Here is an 18,402-nt window from a genome sequence, read left to right as displayed (position 1 = left end):
GCATGGCTCAGTCTAAATGAGAAATGATGCTGTTAAAAAGACTTACTGTAGAAAGGAAAAAAAAAAAAATCTTTAAAAGCTATGCTTACATTAAAAAGGCTTTTTAAGTATATACGTTGGTCCTAACTTTCTAGATTTTTTGTACAAAAGGATTTCACAGATTTTTACCTTTACAAAATGGAAAACATTTCAACAATTTCATTGCACACACCATAAATTTTCACTGTTTTTTTTTCATTATTTAACTGCCTATCTTGTCATCATTTTGCCTTTTTTTTTTTTTTGAAATCATATTACCAAGTGCTCAGAACCCACATTCTCTCCAATATTTTCTTTTCTGTTTTGATTGTGTTGACTGTATGGGGTAAGGCATGTGGCAAGGCAGATAATGAAAGCAATGGCGAGGGTAGCAAGTGACCTGACTTTCACCTATGAACAGTTACTGTGGCAAGATTGCTGCATTGGTCCTGCAAAAAAGTGCCTGTGTTTTAACCAGGCAAATGGAAGAAGGAGCTTTTATTCAAAACAGTGGTTACAATTTTGAGAAACTGGTAAAAAAAAAAACTAGCAAGTAGCATATGGAAACTGAAATCAGAATAGATTCTAGTTCATATCCACCCCTTACAAAAATAGGCAGAGTGGGTGTATGTTTTGGCTTGCACCCTGAAAACAAGACAGCAAATATTTAGCGTTCTTTTCCCTTGTGATGCTCTGAAACTTGCTGCTCTCTCAGTGGAACAGTACTCAGTGGAGATGGAAGAGGACTGAAGGACTCTGAATCATTTATGTACTGCTTGAACAGATTTCCAGCAAACAAAAGAGTTTCTGATGCCAGGTCCTTTGATTCTTCAACAAGAATCATTAGTGCCAGTATTGATATTTTTATGACTGTTGCCCATGTTGACATAAAATTAACTTGTATGCTGGCATCCTGTCCAGCTCTTTGTGGCTTGGGATCTGGAGTCTGGTCAGACATGTTTTCTGTCTTAAAAGTAATGGCCTCCTTCTTTTACTCCTGCTTCCAATTTCTTTATGCTGATTTGGGCTCTACAGCATTTGCATTTTGGACCTTCTCAGGCAGTGCTGTTTTCACTTTTCTTTTCCCGTGCCTTGTCTTACAAATTTATACAAGGCGCGTTTAAGAAAACCTTTTTTGTCTTCATATATTTGAACGTGAGGTTAACAAAGATCTGATGCACTATGAGAACAATTGAAGATGTAGGAAGACTCACTGATCTTAAACAAGATCTGCTTATGTCTGTTTTCTGTTCACGCACACATCTTTCAGTGTGAGTACATTTAGCTTTAGGACCCTGGTATTCTTTCATTGTTGTTGTGTTGGTTTTGTTTGTTTTTCTTTCCTTTTTTTTTTTTCCCCACCAGCAGGTAGGTGGGAAGGAAGAGTTCTCTTCCCCCTAGTAAAACACGTAAGGTACTGTCAAAGTGTTGTAGTTTGTTGCAGAGAAAAGCAAGCCATACAGACAAACAAAGCCTAGCTCCCAGCAGGCAGTGGAGACTATGGAAACAGCTTACTGAAAGAGGATGAGGTGCTGTAAAAATTGTCAGATGGACCACCAAAGTGCTTTCAGCATGGAAAGGTAAGTCACAAGAACACAGCTGCAGTTTAATTTTCTCAAGCAGAATATGATTGTAGGTAAGGCAGGAGTAAAATGTCCGGATTTCTTTCAGTTAGCCAGGCTGCTTTGTGTTCACACAGGTATTTTTATATTTGTGCAACTGGCTTTCTCCAGGATGAATAGACTGTCTTTGGTGATTTACACAGTACTGTCAGTCTTGGCCAAAATATGATTTGGAAGATGGTGTGAGTACCTGTGACAACTTGAAGTACCTGAACTGACAGCTTATGCCTTGTTTACTGTTGGCAACTCTTGTCTTTTCACGACAGAAACCAAAGCCTGTTCTGAATGGGAAGACTGTATCCATACTTGTCTTCCCTCTACTTTAAGTTGAAGCCTGCAAGAACTGGTGGTTTTCTGCTTTCTGGTGCATGCGTCATACTGTAGTACAGGCACAGAAACTCTATAAAAAACTTAAATTTTTAGTGGAAAAAAAAAAAAGCTAGAAAAGCTATACTGTGGCAGTGGAAAAGATGAAGGGAATCACTGCTGTCCTAGATTGATACACTAGCAAGAAAGAATTTGTCAGACAAAATGTCAGGAAATCCTGTGAAGTGAGCAACTCTTCAAGCTATGAGAGAAAGAAAAAAATATTTTTAAATTCCTGCAGCTCAGCCTGGGAGAATTTTTTTTTTGTAGCCCCAACCTGGTTAACCCTGAATGCGTGAATAATCTTGGAGATACTCAACTCTGCTTCCAGTCTTTACAAGACTGGTATTCTCCACAACTGCATTAAAGTAGGAAAAAATGAGCCAATAAACAAACAAAACCTTCATGTTTCTCAGTAAACCAAGGAGAGGCTCCTATAATTAGCTCATTCTATTGTGCAGCTGTATGACAGATGAGTTAGCTATGTATGTGTCCTGTTACCTTGCATTAAGTTAATAGATATTCTATGTACAAAATTAATGTTATGTTGCAATATTTGTGTAGGGGGAAGAATGTGACAGGCACTCAAGTAAAATAGGTCTTTTAGTTTTTTATGTGAATTTATTACTACTTTTCCAAGTTACCAGATACGCTCTGAAACAAAAATGATTTCTAAGCCTGTTGAGTTTTTCACTATATATTTTCATATGTTTAGATTATCTAAAGTCAAGAGGAGACTCATTTAGTATGAAAAGCAAGAGGCACTAGTGGGATGATTAGCTAAACAAAATAACAAGGTCTGAACAATGGGCAAGGAAAGTTACCTCTTTATTCTGGGTTTAACTGAGAAAATAAGAGATTGAGTGGATGAGGGATTGAGGATGCCTACAAATTATTAATAAAAGATACTTTCTTCTACCAGCAGAAGGGTAGAAAGAGGAGGTAGTGGGGAAGGTCTAGATACTTCTTTTGCATCAGGAGGACAGGAGTTTTTAATGAGTTCTGTTTCACAAACTTTACTGATTCAAGCTAGGACAATTTAAGAGGTTATCACCTCTAGCTGTCCATCACATCCATTGAGTGGCATTTACAAGTCCCGAAACTAGCTGAAGAGCAGTGGGTCTGGTCCTAAGGTGCTGCAATTCAAAATCTAGCATATTAATGCAAACCATCATTGATTTTAGTCTGTGTTAATATATTGATCTATGAACTACTGTGGCTGAGAGCTCTGATTCATGTTCCCCATTGGATTTAGCAGCATTTAGGGGCACAAACCAATTCAGTCATCCTAGCTAATTGTGAGGAGAGGCTGTGAGACTAGAGAAGGCCACCAAGAGGTAAAATGCTTATCTGACCAGCCAGAGTCATGGCAGTGGTAGTCCCTGGGTGTATACAGAAGAGCTTTTGTTATACTTTGGGAGGCTTTGCAATGACCATTCATGTAACAAATGTGAGATGGGTAGAGGGAATGTTGGCTTATCTCTGAGCAGCACATTGGTTAAATGCTGTCATAGTACCAGCTTTCAGTAGGTTGCCCACAATGTTAGCCCTGTGTCTGTGAATTCTTTAAATGCCTCTTTTTCTGTTTCTTTTCCATACGATTATGTTTAAGTATCTTCTGGATACACTGGTGATAACCTGGTGAGTGTAGCAGCAGCAGGTTGAATGTCAACAAAGGCAAAAACTATGTTTGGTTAATTAAATGGTATTTCTTGCATTGACCTTTGGTGAGCTGCTGGTTTCAAGTTCAGGCTGATTCTTGGTGATAAGCCATACCACTGAAGAGGCAGAGCAAGGTATTAAAATCATAATTTATCCACTCTATTTCCAGACTTGGGTGTCCTGAACATGTTTCATAGAGTATATATAGCTAGAGCTTCTGTGCTTGTAGGCTTCTTGATCTGCGTGTGTTTGGGTGTGTTAATCAAGCCCAGTGTTATAAAAGGTAACACATTACAGTTCAGCATTGACAAATAAATCCCGAAATTTACATTCCAACAGTAACGATGACTTACTGCCTCCTCCATATAGTAAGTTTAGATCTATGGCAGATCTTAGATCTTTTTCTAAGGAATAATTTTAAGTAAAAATAGACACCAGATTCAAATTGTCAAAATCTTATCAAAACAATTCACATTTTACTTCTTGGTTTGTTTTCTGAAGTATGATCTTAAGTAGATACGTATGAATTGAAAATAGTAAATGTTTACCTTACTGTGATATTGACATTGGAAGAATTTTTTGCACTTAAACACGTAGCTGTTTTGATACAAAATTGCATTACAGGTGACCTGAAACCGGGGGAAGGAATACTGCTTTTTTAATTCTATTACGTTTAAAGATGGACTAGAAATATTGTTCATGTTCCACTGCCTGTTTACATTGTAAATCTAAACATACTTGTCTCAAACACATGAAGTATTCCAGATATCTTCAGAAATACTTGTTGATATCTTCAGAAATACTTAGGAAATACATGTGAGAACAGACGAACTTTCAGGTTGAAGTAAGTGAAATATTTGTTAAGAATGTTCTTATTTTCCTCAGTAGGCAATGAGGGTCCTTTGTGAGGCTTGAACTCCCATCACACATCATCATCACAAAGCTATCGTTAAAGGGATACCATGAGAAAACTGGTTATGATCTAACAATTAATTTGGGCAAGTAGAAGGGTGTGGAAGTACTCAGAATTATAATTGCCACTGCTATGAATTTCCACTCTATTAATTCAAGGAGGTAACAGTCTATTTTTTATCCAGTACACCTGAGGTCAAAGGGAGTTCTTGTCATTCCTGTTGGTCTTGTTCTTTGTTCTTCTTGGTTACCAAGCTGCAGTGACAAAGGATGAGCTCTTAATACTGATTTTTACAAATACACTTTCTAGTTGTTATATATCACAACAGATATGCCTTTGCAATAATAATAATAATAATGAATTTAAGAATTCTACTTCTTAGAACATTAGATATTTCATAAGGTTTAAAAAAAAAAAACAATGGAGTAATAGGTCCATATTCATCGAAAAAAGGCATTTTCAGGTTATTCTCAGAGTTTTTCTTAAGGAGAGTTTTCCTTGCACACACTGAAACATTTACAGTTTTTGGCTGGCATGGGATGAGTCTTAATTGGAAATATCACCATGGACTCTATTAAATTAGAATGATATGAGCATCTACTTATTTTAGGCTTCATGTAGTGAAACGCTGTTGTCTTTTTGATTATGAAAGTTAATCATGAAAGACCCAGCAAACCTCAGAATTCAGAGGCAAATACTAAAAAGAAACTCATAAATACTATCTTTTATTTTTTGGTACTGTGATTTAGGGAAGAGTGGGCTTCTTATTTTATTTTGTTTCTAATGAGAAGTTTCTCCTTTATATTTTGAAATGAATAATCTGCACTTTTTTCATTTTCTAATATCAGAGCATACTGATTATATCAAATTGCTATTTCTTGCAAAAAAACTTTTTACAAGTCAGGCATAAAGCCAAGAAAATCCAGACTCTGATAATGTGGTGTAAATATGCATCTTTGTGAATAAAAGGTAAAATAACTTCAGTTACCTCAGAGAAAGAGCATATGTATGTAGATTTTTAACAGAATAGCCAAACTACTGTAAATCTACTTTTCAAAAATTCATTTGTCTAATTACACTGTTAGGCTTCTTTAATTATGTCAGAGCCTCATTCATGGAATTGTTATTAGTTTAAAATTAAGATGCACATGATTTTTTATTGCCCTGGAAAAAAAAATCTAATTTAGAGTCTGAAGAATAGTGTAAAAAAATTCCTTGCAGAATTTTAAAAAGAGGGAAATCACGAACTCTGAGAAATATGATATATACTGCATATTTGCTTGTATAAGAATTCTTGAGTTTCTGCAGTTAAAGGTGATTCCAGTATTAATATAATATGTATCAAGAAATATACATTTTCCATCTTCTGATGTAAAAATTACTTTTTAATTCAACTTAAATATTTGTATACCAAATTAAAATTTGTATATAATTTTTGAGTATGAAAATATATTTTTATTCTGCCGTATAGAATTTTACCAGAGATTTTGAGAGAAAGTATAGATTCACCAGATCTGCTGGGGAACCTGCTGAAACATATCTGCAGTATTTTCTGTTGTCAGAAGCCAGTATAAAATAATTCAGTATATAAATAGTGTGCTCAGCATGTCAAATGTTCCTTTTCAGCTTTGTCAAGCAGGCTCTTCTTATTCATATTTTTACTTTCTATTTTTTTTTGTTGTGATCTAAGAAAGATTTAAAAAAATTAGTGAAGAAATGATGTGGTTCAGTAAGTCAGGTATTTTGTTCTGGAATCTCTGAAGGTAAACCCTTCTGGTTCAGGTTTTGAATGTTTACCCCTAACAAAACCTGGTCATTTTTGGTTTACATACAGCTAATAGAAATATGATAGAATACATTACTCTGGCTTCAATGGACGCAACCTGGTAATGAATGAAACGTGAGCCAGTTTACCCTGCAGCAAAATGTGGCTGGATATCTCCAGATAGCCACAGCTGGCCTGTGAAGGAGTTGAACATTTATACATATATTCATTTTCTGTTTTCAGAATTACACTTTTCTACCCCAACTATAAAGGAAAAAAGCTATTTTGCTATTCTGTTTCCCTTCAAATTCATGCAGCAGAACAGTTTACTTTATTAATTATTCATTACGGGGAAATCAACCATGATTTTGAAGATTAAAAAGGAAAGAGTAGGAAAAATGTAATGTTAACTAACTTGTGAGCGGAAGGTTCAGGGTCTATCAAATCAGTTTGTACAGTAAATTAACTCTCAAAACATAAAACGTCTTCAGATGGAAAGGGCAATGATGAATTGTTTTAAGCAAGAATTTAGAGTCTGCTAATAAAATGTCCTGACCCACTGAATGTTCATCATTCTGCTGATCTCAATTGAGCAGAAAGATTGCCAAATTTAAAATGCACTGGCCAGATGATTGGCTCTTATTTCCAGCATATACACATGGTGGAAATAACTCTTATCAGCATGCATATACATCAAAACTACTGTGTTTTACAGGGCTCTTCTTCAAAAATCTGGAGCAAAACTGTTACCATAAATTACTGTTAAGAAACACGTTAACACAACTGCACTGGGTGCAGCAGCTGTTGAGGTTCAATAAGGAGAAACAGAGACTTTTAATTACAGTACAGCAAATACATATTGTTTGTATACAAACAATTGTTTGGTTGCAAAGATGATTTGTACTTGACTTGTTTTGCTAATACATTATAACACTGTTGCAAATAATTGAAATAGATTACAGCATTTTCAAAAGGTGGAAACATTAAAAAGTAATGTACAATTCAGCTAGTGGTTTATAACATAAAGATATTTTTTACATGTGAAAGTTAGATTTATTTTTGTTGGCTTTGACTGAAGTCTAATGAAATGAGTAGACTTGGTATTTTTTTTTCATAGCCTGTAGGTATTCTTAGCATTTTTGTTGACATTTGGAATCAGCTTACACTTGTGCAAGCCGTGTAACAATAACCTGTAAAGATGCTGTACTAGCATATTTTCAATTAACCATGGAGTTATACAGGTAAATGTTTATGAAGATGTGCTTTCCTCCAAAATTAAAGTATGCTAAATCTCTAGTATTCTTACTTTCTTTAACGTATAATAGCTGTGTTCCTTCATCTATGTGGGCAAAACAGAATATTGCAGGTGACAGTATGATCAAGGCCAACCAGCATGCAGAAATAGTATCATACATGTCTTGTTCTGCCACCTCAAAAATAATATTAAAACTTATTTTCTTTCTGCTTTCTTTCTTAGTTGGAACCAATATAGTGTTGCGAGGAAAATAACTGTTATTAAACTAGAACAGTACATACTGTCCATGCAGAAAGATAGCTGGAGTGATATCTAGATTATTGCATAAAATATAGTGTGCCAAGAGAAATTTTGGAATAACATGAAGAGTCAAGTATTCTCAACTTCATAGAAAAAATCCACCAAAGTATTCCTCATCTGATGTGGAGAACAAAAGCAATGGGAAAGAAATATGAGTGCTGTTTAAACATCTATAAAGTATCAGTAGTACACCAGCATGTAATATAATCATTTTGCCTGGTAATCTAGAAATTTTCTTTTCTTTTTTTTTTTTTGAAAATGAAGGTACATGCATTATCTAAATTAAAATAAACAAACAAAAACAATACAATATCTTAAATAGAATTAGAGTAGAAATAAATATACTTATTAGAAATCCTGAAAACTAAAAAACTACTAGATAATGAAATTAGATGCTTTCCATTAACTTTCTGGCTTTTATTATGGTATGTACTAAAATACATGGAGTGGGGTGGAAAAAATGTCACATTCTTTCTTTTAATGGAAGTGATGCTTCTTAGTCCACAACAAGTGGCATGGTCTAAAGAAGAGTGGCACTACATCCATCATTCAGTTCCTTCTTGCTGGGGAAAATTGCAAAGTAACTAGTGCATAACCACTTGGCATAAAGTCTTTGCCCTTTTTGGCTAGTTATAGTTATTTTTGTCTTACTTCATTTTCATTCTTTTTCCTCTTCCCTCACCGTTGCTTCATACTGATCTTTTGGCTAAAAGATATCAACTGAAAGGTACCAGCTTTTAACCTTTTATTTTTCCTTTAATGAACTTGCACATTTTCAACCGGATAAGAAAACCTAGTGATGCTGAACTAAAACTGTGTCTTCTGCAATGTTCGTAGGTGCCTAATGAATGAGAACTTCTGCCTGGAACATAAGCTCTGTTGAATTCCTTGATGTAACAGGAAAATTAAGAAGTTCTGGTAGAAGGAATTTGTTTAATGCAATACCTGGTAAACCAACAGTCACACAGGGAGGTGGTTATAAGCATAGGAGTTATCAATGTTTATAGCAGCAACTTCTCGGAGCCACAGTGATCCTTGGTTGTTTCAAATTCCTTGAAGAGCTATCTCCCTTTCTGAACACTACGTAGTTTAAATCCCAAGAGTATTTAGATCTGTGCCACTGAATTTAGATACATGAGCCATAATATTGCCTGGTTAGATGCTGGGACCCAAAAAACACAGCTGTACTTTCAGCTAGACTGGTTAACCTACCACTTTGTTTTCTAAGGTGTGAATCTGATGACCTGCATGACCAACAGGACATGCTGCAAAATTAACTGGATGTTTTTTTAGGTTTTTCAGCTTTGAAGGATTAGTAGGATTAAGTCCTAGAGTTTGTTCTAAATTTGAGAAGGCTTTTACAAAACGTATTGTTAATCAGAGATGAGCAAATGAATTGTCAGTCAAATATTTGTACCACTCAGCAAACTTAATGTTTTGATTTTATCTAACTTAAACAGCCACTGTATTTGAGCATTCTGCAGAAGCTAATACATTATGTTTGTACTGGAAACTGAATTAGGAGGTAGCAATGTCTCTATAAAAGCCCAAATAAGCCAATGGCAAATCCTGAAAGCACTTTTTACACAGAGCATAAAATTCACATGCTCAAAACTGATTGATTAATCAAACCCAAAAAGTATTGTATGAGTGCAAGTGTGGAAAACTGGTGTGCTGTATTTTTTCCATATGCAAAATGAATTGAAAATTGTTTATAAATCCATAGTTTACCAGTTTTAATATTTGTCTTGAAATATGTGGATGGGAGAAGGTTTACAAGATCAGTATATCTTAGTTAGGAGGGAAATGACTGAACAAAATGGAAGGTTTCTATCCCACCATCTGTTTTGCCCCCCACGTCGTCCCCTGCACCCCCCAACCCCCCCCCAAAAAAAAAAGAAAAAGAAAAGAAAAAAAAAGGTAATCTGAAGTGTTCTTCTGGAGAAAAATCAACAGGCACCTTGGAAAAAGTTGAAGGACACAGCTATAACTTTTTCATTTTCAATTATGCAACTTTTATTTTGGTAGAGCAAGTGTGTTTCACTGATAAGAATGACTTCTAAAATATAATTGAATATTTAACTTTTAGTATATGCATAAGATGGTTTATTATTACTTCCCATCCATAATATAGAGCATTTTACATCAGGATTACATTTTTTCAGACCAGGTCTTTTATAATCAAACTTGTTTCACAGTTTAATCTTATCATTATATTGCAGTCCAATACTCTTAACAGTTTTATTGTTAATCAGAATTTGGCAAGATTCCATATCATGTAGCTCTTCCTTGCTTCAAAAATACAATATCCTGAACCAAAAAATGAAAAATGAAAAAAAAAAAAAACAAAAAAACTTTAATATTAAGTTATTCTAATAGTGAATAAATAAATAAATAAAACATGGTGAGATGTGGTGAAAAATAACTAATAATCTTACTGAAGGTTATGAAATTCAGTGACTTGTGGAAATGTTATTTGTAGTTCATTTTATTGGTTAACTAAACTTGCATATTAGATTGGTGTGAGATGATAATCCCCTCACATATGAAGCTTTTTACTGCATTTGATTTTATGGCTAACTATTAAAATCAATAATACTGAAAACTAAACTAACAAACACAGAGGCAAGATTTATTCTACTATATCAATTTTGATATTCTGCTTGTTTGTCTGCTCTGTTACTCTTTCAGTGGAATATTACTGTTTTTAATGTTTGCAGATGAATTTGCAGGAAAGAGTTTATAATAGGTGGATGGATTTGTAATACAAATGGTATTACATATGCATAGCAATTAGAAAAGTTTTCTCTCTGATGCTCAGACCAGGAGGGAGGGAGGGAGGGAGGGATGGAGAGAGGCAGGATCTTCCACCTCTAGCCTGCGGGAAGTTCCATGTGGTCCTTTACACCCAGCAGAATGAAACAAGCTCTGACAATGAAAAGGTCCCTCAAAGAGTAAATTTGGTCTTGAACACTGGCTGCATATGGAGCTTCACAGCAAAAGAAAGCAAGAGAGTCACATGTTCATGAAAATAATTTAATGCTTTTGAACAACATAGTAGAGAAACTAATCTGTTCTTGGGTATTAAAAAACATCTTCAGTTAAATAAGTTCTTTCACTCACATTACTTACTTCTGATGGCCAACAACTTCTTTAATATATTCAAGTCTCCTTAGTACAGTTAAGCAATTTTGTTAATACTTGGTAAATACTCATGGGGAAAACTTCACATTTTTTTTCCTTAGTCTGCTCCAAATGGCATTTAAAAGGCCAAAATATTATCAGTGTAGATGACAGTATCTTTTTAGCCCTAACTGGTTATGACATTTGAGGTTACAGATGGATGATACATTGCTGATATCAGATATAAGCACAGATGTTCCTGACATGTTTCTGAACTTGTTGGGTACCAGGTTAAAACTTTCAGATCACAACTAAAGCTTTTGTGATGAAATTGATATCCTGTAATTGGACTGGTGGCACTGCTTATGACACAAAGAATCAGTACAATTGCACTAAATTAAAGCTAGAGCACTGTTGCAACCATTCTTGGACTTCTAACACTATAAATCCATCATGGGTAGCACCTCTTCAAATGCTTATCTGTGTTATTTAAATTTGGGAGCAAAACCATGTAAATCTAAAGTTTTGTGTACCTGAAGGCTATAAAAAAGAAGTCTCTGACCTAGCATTGGTAATTTGAGACTTGGTTACATTTCTTCTTTTAATTCTACACTATCAGATATAGCAAAGCTTTGTAGGTCATGAAGATACTGTCTTAATTAACTTTTAGATAAGTTAGTCCATGCTTTACATGTAAATGCAAAAGCAGATGTTTATGGATAGTGTACTTGATATATATAATGAATAGTAGCCTTTCTGCTGCATTAAATAATGAATGTTTTAGTATAGCCAAACGTCATTTCTCACTTATGTATGACATTATAAAGGGAAATGAAGTCTAAACCTTTCACTATAAGTGAATATTTTCTTACTTTGAAAAGCTGTGTGCTGCCTTCTCTGTTACTTCCTGATAAGTGTCTGTACTGTAAATTTCAGTATCAATTTTTAAAAGTTTCAAAGTGATTAAAAAGAAAAAAAAAAAAACAGTTATTTTGTGGTTGACTAAAAGGATGTTTTTGGCAAGAAAAACTAAATTTAGACAACTGTAAGTTGGCCCAAAATAAAACTTGTAAAAAATTTATGGACAATTAAAGAAACATTTGCTGTTGGAAACTTGCATCTGGAATGTAATTGGTAATCATAATCTGACTACCCATTGCACCTTTTGATATGAGAATACACATTTATATTTTTTCAAGTGTAAAATTGAAAGTTGTAAGTTAAAAGAGAATTTAATGTGTTGTGCTACAACTGTGCTATCTAATTGTTTTATTGTTTATTTGCACACAAACACAGAGTTTGTGTGACACTGTGACATGCCACCTATCTAAATTTTATACAGAAAACAAGAAAGGAAAGTTGTTCATAAACATGTACAAATGTACATATTGATATGAGAGAAAAACATCAAATATAAGCAGGTCAGATATTTTTTCCCATTTTTAATGATGGCTTAAAGAGGCTCTCCTTTGACATTAGAGACTTAGAGACAAGGACTCTTGAAACCAGAAATCTGCACTAGCCCTATTGTCTTAAAGCTAGAAGAATTGTTCATGTCTATCTACCCGTCTGAAATTGCTGTAGCTCTGATGATTCTTTTGCTTCTTATAATAAATATACTGGGCATATTTCTTAGTTACCAGAAATGAATTACCAAAAATAGCACACAGAGATTATATTAGCCTAGAAGAAGCTGATTTCAGGCTTTGCAACCTGAATGTACCTGAAGCTTTGACTTCCTATTCAGGATCTGGAGCAGGGAACACCATGGACAGCTGTGCCTAGGCTGACCAGGATGAAGCAGAGCAGGCCTCTTTCACCTTTCTGTAGCAGGATGAGCTGGTGCGGTGGCACTGGAACGAGGACAGAGTCTTGCAGTGCCAGTGCAGCTGGGTGGCCATCACCCTGTCCTTCCATGGAGAGCAGACCTGGGAACAGCATGGCAGGTCTTCAGTGTGGTTGCATTTCCAGGAGCAGGGAAAAACTGGTTGCTCCTTGGGTCAGATCTTTCGGAGTCAGAGGTCCTTCAGAAGTGCTGTCCTGTACCTTTTAGCTTTGTGTATGACTTCTGTAAAATAATGTAAATGTATCTGTGGCACCTCTCTCATGTGCATCTAAAGCAGTGAGTTTGCTGATTTATGTATTTAATTGTAGCTTGACAATGTCTGTAGGGCTGAGCCTGTGATTGACAAAGCTATGAATTTTAGTTTCCTTACACTGCCTGAATCACATCTGTACTATCATGACCTGACAATTATTTAATCAGCATATGGTATCACTGTCTATCTGTTTATATGGCTGTAATTATCATATATGACATGCATATAAGCTTGTAAAATACAGTATGAATTTTAGATTATGTGAAAAAATATGAACAAGAAAAGTATTTTAATCAAAAGCTATATTTAGGTATGGGAAGTAGTTGCATATATTATTAACCTACTATTTTAAGTGAATTAGTGAAATAAGATGTATCTATACTACTGTAAAAATAATGTCTGATGTATTGAATATTTATTACAGGTGAATGATACTTCTGAATGATCTCATCACTTATAAATATCAATAAAATCTTTCATTTAACAACTCAATTCAAATGCCTTCTATTGTACTGAATAAACATAGAGCTCACTGATATTTTATGAGGGATGAGAATGTTCTAGTGGACCTCATTATTCACAAAATACCAATAAACTGAACGTTTATTCAGTTCAACAAACGAGAAAGAAAACCGAACTGTGAACTTAAATGGCATGAAAATAAAAGGATATAAAAATAAAAGGATATAAAATAACGTCTTAGTAACCATACATGGTCAAGAAGAATAATCTCAGCTTTATTCCTTTAAACATGAGATTGCTTAATGTTTTATTGAGTTCCCATTGATTTAAATATTGCTCAAGTATATAAAGTTAAACACGCTCCACGTTCAGCAGGGGTTCTTAACTCCTATTTACGTTCCTAACCTCCTGCTGAAATCATATGATTAGTCATTTACAGTATCAGACTGCTTCACATGGTTTTCAATACACATCATTTATTTACCCTTCTGATTTCAGACATAAAATTGGCTTGTTTTCAACTCCAGGTTTTCAGAAACAATGACTTGTTTAGAAGCACAAGTCCTGTGCTAAAAGTTACAAACTATCAGTGCTTCACATTTTTATTTCTTTGTGTTGCTTTTTATTACAGTTGCACATACTTCTATTAGCAAGAGGGCCCTTAAGAAAACCGATTTGCCTCAAAGGAGCTGAAGTAACCCTATATCCCTTGTCTGACCAACCACTGTACAGTTCACAATGTGCTATGTGTACTAACCTGCATATAGAAATGCCTGAACATATTAACTCAAGAAAAAATCTGATGGAAAAATCATTATTTACCCTCAAATAACTAATTTCCAACTTATTTTTGCAATTCTGTCTGGTAAAAAGCTTGGTATATCTACATACACATTAAACAGAGCTTTCATAGAGCACTGATGCTTATCAATTTCTTCTTTCTCCCTCTTGATTTGTATTGTCAATACTTAAAAAGGGAAAGAGAACCCCAAGGCTAAGGGGGGGCTGGGGATGAGTTGCATGGAACTTTTGATCTTCCCACCTCTAAATGTTTCTGAACTGTTTGCATTTCAATAGCAGGTAATAATACTTTTATTTCCTACTACACCATCTGTCTAACTTCTTTAGTAATAACAATGATAAAGCTCTACGTCTTCGTTCCTATTGTTGCTGTTGCATGGCTAAAAGAATAATCTTCAATTACATTCCAGTCAGATGACAAGTGTCTTGCTTGCTGATTTCAAAAAATAAAAGGTCCTTTAACTAGCAATGAGGGAAATGAAAAACTGCTTGGATAAATATTTATTTTGCAAAGCACAGATTAAAACTGCTTCAATTTAATTTTGTTTTTCTTTTCTTTTGCCAATATTGCAGAGCACAGTTTCAGATATTTTTAAAATATTGCTGTTTCTACCCTAGTATAACAAAATTTTATGTTTGTTTATTTTGGTGTGTGTATGTTTGTTTTTTAGTTTTGCAATTTTAGTTTGTTCTAATCTAACCATAGCTTAGGAGAAGAAGACAACCTCAAATTCTATTCACACATAATTCAGTTTTGAGGCTCTGGTCACATATTTCTGTAAAGCTATCTTTTAACTTACTAAGGATGTGAATAACCTCATTTAAGAAAAAAAAAATAAGAACAGGAAATCATTTAATAATGAAACAACAGTAACGTCAAAAAACAACATAAATTGACTTTGTAATGCTTCAGTGGACCCATCTCTCCACTAAATAACAAGCTAATGAGAAATTTGGTGAATTATAACGTTTTTCAAATACATGATAAAACAAACAAAATCCCTGGAACCTGATTATAAGTTAAAAAACAAACAGACATATATAAACCTTTCATTGCTAGCACAGAAATGCAAGTTACATACTGCCGTTAGATCAAGTGCAACAGAGAGAACTGGTATTTCTTTCTTTTTTTTTTTTTAATGTATCACACATTCCTCATAGGATTTTTTCTACATGCTTACCTGATAAATTCTTTCATTTGCAGTTGAACTACAGATCTAGAAAATATGGCCTATATGGAAAAAATAAATATATTTTGGTTATAACTTATATCATAGAGACAAGTGGGCACACAGGAAATATAAATATTATAAGTTTAAATAAGAAAGACAAAAGCAAATGTGAAATAAAATTCACAAAAGACACCAAGGTTAACAGCAAGCATTGTATATTGTCATTAGAAGAAAGCAGAAGAAAGAAAAAAGAAAAGAAGAAAAAAATGTTGGTCCAGCTGATTATTTAATTGTTAGTTTCCACTAAATCCAGATCTGGCTAGTGCAGTTACTATGGATTTTAAGATGAAAGGGCTTGAGCCTGCAATTAGAAAGAAATGTCAGAGAAAATTCAAGTTAGGAGCTGTGAGACTCTCTAGGCTTTACTGGGGTGCTTGGAGGGTTTCAAGACCTGACTGGACACAGCCCAGTCTTAGCCAGTCCTAGGTAAGTGCTTTGAGCAGTGTGTTGGACTGGAGACCTCCCATGGTCCCTTCCAGCCTAGGCTGTGCTAGACCCTGTCCAGTGTCTCTGCTTTTGCTGTGACACTTTGGAGAACTGGAATGGTGCAGGTTAACCAAATAGAGCCAGTGGAATGGCTGAAAAGAAAGAAACAGCAAATACAAAAGGGTCTGCAAGGTAAGATTGAATAAATCAATGATGATTAGGCTAGTAAAAAAGGCAGTCACAGGAACATTCTCTCACTTAAGACTTTTTGCTTCTAACACTACAGCCACACCAAAATCTACAGTCAATTGACACATTATGCAGAAAAACAGTAGAGAAAAAAAACACCTTTTCTGTCCTGAAAGGCATTTCATGAGACAAAGGGAAAAAAAAAAAAAAAGGAAAAAAAATAAAGAAATAAAAGTACATTTAATATATAACTGCAATAGCCGCAATAACCTCAATAGCCAAGAATGGTGCACTGCTTTTTTTTTTTTTTCACTCATCGACAGATTCTGTAAATTCTTCACGATTTGACAGATGTACCTCCCAATTTCTTGATAATCTGTGTATTAATTTCTTGTCTAAATGTTTATTCCGTCTGTGTTCTAAACTATTATTATCCTGCTTTGAATAAAGTGCACACTATCTTGATAATTCACCTCTCCTTTTCATTTATCGCAGTGAGAAATTGTATATTATTTTAAAAGTCTCTTTGGGTTATGAGGAGGAAGGGATGAAGTTCTTCAAGAGGAAAGTCAAGTGATTCAAGTGGAAACGTTTCATAGCCATAGATACTCCTGAACAGACAGCTCTGCAAGCAGCCAGTGAAGAAACAAGGAAATGATAGATTTGGAGAGCAGGCAGGGAAAGTAGTAACAGATGGGCAGGAGCATTTGTGGGTTCACTAGAGCTTTCTTCTTTTCTTTTTTTTTTTCATTATTGGATGATTGTGCAACCTTAAGGAAATTGAGATGAAGATGTTGCTACATTCTTCTCAGCTAAAGATGTGCAATCATTTCTAGCTGTCATATGGCCAGTAAAAGACACTTTCTGGCTCTTCTTATTTCAATGACCAGTAAGAAGTGGGCCAATGGAGTAGCTTGAGTTTTACTCACACAAATTAGATTTAAAATATTGTGAGCCATCACTCATCAAGCAATTTGCCTTCATAAAATATTCTTCTTGAAGACAAGGTAACTGAGTTCCTGCAGTCACCATTGAAACCAGGTGAAGATTCTAATTCTCTGAGAAATGCTGTGTATTGTCAGTATTGCATAGAATTTGGCCTTATGCTCAGCCTGTAAAATTACACTGCTGAAAAGTAACTGTGTCTCTTATTGAAAGATAAAGTTAAAAAGTGACAGGAACATAGCTGCAAATGTGCTAGTATGACAAATATAAAGTAAGGGTTGCGATATTGGGCTTAGCAATACCTAACAGAATGTCTAGAGAAAAAAAAAAAAAAAAGAGAGAGAAAAAATAAAGGCACTAAACCATCTAAAAAAAAAAAAAAACAAAACACAACGGTGACAGGAATAGTAGATATACCTTCTATGAAAGAACAAAATGTGAAGGGTTACTTCTTTTTTTAATTCTTTTTTATTTTTTTCCATAGGTGTCTAGCATATGTTTCATAACAGATAGAAAATAATGCAAAGGGATTTTATATTCCCCCATATGATGATGGTCTAGACCCTGCAAATCTCTCAGTGGAAGGCAAAGATTAAGTTAAGTTTTTGCAAGACTCTTAGGATTTGACCGAGACCCCTTAATATGCTCAGTTTGCTAATAGATTTAATTGCTGGCAACCTTGAATCTCTGTGTACTGATTAGTCTTTTCTACTATGCTGTCAGCTATACTACACCATCAAAGCAAAAGCTTTATGCTCTATTATCCTTTTTCCTTAATACAGTCTTTTATTAAATAATAGTGACTTCTGTTTGTGCAAATCACATAACATTAAAAATAATGCATCTTTTCAAATGAAATACACTACTGTGTGAATTGTTTTGCTAGTGAAAGAAGACAACTAGACTACAGGTGAATTACATCTTCAGAGTGTTGTTCAGCGTCTGTCTCTTAGGAAGTAAGAGAAATGAAAAGCTACTTACTTGGGGCATCGTGAAATATACTCCACTGACTTACAGAATTACTTATGTAAGTGTTCAAGAATAAATGATGCATTTATGTGCTGAACTTGTGCTCCACCTTAATCTTCAGTTAGTGTCCTTACCTTGTTCTGAGTCGCCACAGAGAGAGTCATTTAAATTCCAAAGACTGGAGAGTCCCCCCCCTCAGGCAGCTTAAAACAGCAACCCTGCGGAAACATACACACCTGGGCTGTTTTTGTATAT

At 34.7% G+C, this 18,402-nt stretch overlaps 2 protein-coding genes and 1 long non-coding RNA gene across 3 annotated transcripts in view; 1 reads left to right on the top strand and 2 right to left on the bottom strand.

The window, feature by feature from the left end:
• LOC308194886 (uncharacterized protein) overlaps positions 1 to 18,402 on the top strand; it is a 705,306-nt gene that overhangs the window by 8,953 nt on the left and 677,951 nt on the right. The window lies entirely within an intron of this gene.
• The window catches only part of LOC308194887 (uncharacterized protein), a 139,645-nt gene that overhangs the window by 75,413 nt on the left and 45,830 nt on the right, over positions 1 to 18,402 (bottom strand). The window lies entirely within an intron of this gene.
• Positions 1,343 to 12,875, bottom strand: LOC308194897. Its single transcript, XR_013951041.1, has 2 exons — positions 12,748 to 12,875; positions 1,343 to 10,211 (listed from the first exon to the last, which is right to left on the bottom strand). It is a non-coding gene; the product is annotated as an uncharacterized lncRNA (long non-coding RNA).

The sequence above is a fragment of the Anser brachyrhynchus genome, assembly GCF_964034855.1.
Source record: "Anser brachyrhynchus genome assembly, chromosome: 4".
Lineage (NCBI taxonomy): Eukaryota > Metazoa > Chordata > Aves > Anseriformes > Anatidae > Anser > Anser brachyrhynchus.
This window is presented reverse-complemented; position numbering and strand designations above follow the sequence as displayed.